A 1521-nucleotide genomic window follows, 5' to 3' on the forward strand; every position below is an offset into this window, starting at 1 on the left:
GTCCCACTATATTTAATGTCTTAGGGCCCAATCCTATGCTCGGCAGCACGGCTCCGTGCTGCCGAGCACTGTCGCAAACGTGCCATAAGGCACATTTGCCAGCCTCACCGCCGGGCTCCCACCAGTGCTAGTTCAGTGCCAGCCGGTGCTGGGCTAGCACAGGGTGGTCACCCAGCTTCAGCAGCTTGGCGGTCTCCTGGACTGCCGGGTTGCGGAGCGGTAGGCAGGGTTGGGGACGGGGATGGGAAGGAGGTGTTCCGGGGAGGGGAGAGGCCAGTGGGGGACACAGAGAGGGTGGGGGGAGGCATGACAGGGAGGTGTGATGCGGGGAGGGGGGCAGGCTAGAGGCATGCCAGGGGAAGGATGGGAGGTGGGTCCGCATTATGATGATGGTTGGCAACCTTCAGTCTTGAAGGGCTATGGTATAAGCCTACAGCACCCACTATTCCCAGGCGGTCTCCCATCCAAGTACTAACCAGGCCTGACCCTGCTTAGCTTCCAAGATCAGATGAGATTGGGCACGTGCAGGGTAACAACAGCGCATTATGGATTTTTGGATTTGGGGTATTTATTTATTTATACCCCTGCCTTTCCAGAAGGCATTACTCAATCCAATTTTCATTACGCAATCCAATACAAAATATCTGTACAAAATGTACAAAATACATTTTTAAAAAAAAATTAAAAATATTCAAACATACTTAAAAGCTGGCACAGCAAATACTGTAGAAACAACAATTCTACAAACGTATAGGCTGTGACATGTAAAAAGTCAATAAATAGCAAGTTAGGAGATAGGATTGGGCTGTTACACTGTTCTCTATTTGGCACTTCCTCCAAGTTTGGTTGTTAACACCTTCGGTCCATAATACTTTTTTTTTTTTAATCCTCAGGGGTAGATGAGAGGATGGTCACATACAGATGTGATCTTTGGGCCAACCAAGCCAGTAATTGAGTGTATGAAACCTAGGGCTGAATATGCTACTTGTCCATCAGAGTTGATTGTTTACAAACACCTGGACATCCCTACTAGCCCTTTGAACAGCTTAGGACAGCTTAGATGCTCAATTGGTTCTCAAAAGTACATGCCATTCCAAGAAAGCGAGCTGGCTAGAAGCGATTGTTCTTGCTGGATCCAGATGAAGAAGAAAAAGGGTACGCAAAATGTCCTGTCTGTTTGGCTATGTGCTCTTTCTGCAACGGCAGAGAGCTATCAAGATTTCACAGTGACTCGAGGAACATAAACTTTCCTAGGGATCCTTATGCTAAGACTTTCCTTAAGAAAAGTAGTTGGGGGACGAAGAAAGAGAGCCCACAAGTCACAAGTCATCACAATGTTGTAGACATCAAGTGCGATTGTGTGATCTATCCCCATTTCTGCCCAACGTTGCATAAATGCAACAGGGACCATATGTGTACACCAGTGGAGCAGGCAGAAAAGGGTTAATCCAAGAAGAATTTATATTCATAAAATGAAGGAGGAAGAGAAAATGCATGAATGAATGGGGAGGGGGGGATGAC

General features: G+C 47.0%; 1 pseudogene; it reads right to left on the reverse strand.

Moving 5' to 3' along the window:
- Positions 1-427: 427 nt before the first annotated feature.
- On the reverse strand, positions 428-546 carry LOC136656659 (5S ribosomal RNA; annotated as a pseudogene).
- Positions 547-1521: the final 975 nt, after the last annotated feature.

This window comes from Tiliqua scincoides, chromosome 6, assembly GCF_035046505.1.
Source record: "Tiliqua scincoides isolate rTilSci1 chromosome 6, rTilSci1.hap2, whole genome shotgun sequence".
Classification (NCBI taxonomy): Eukaryota; Metazoa; Chordata; class Lepidosauria; order Squamata; family Scincidae; genus Tiliqua; species Tiliqua scincoides.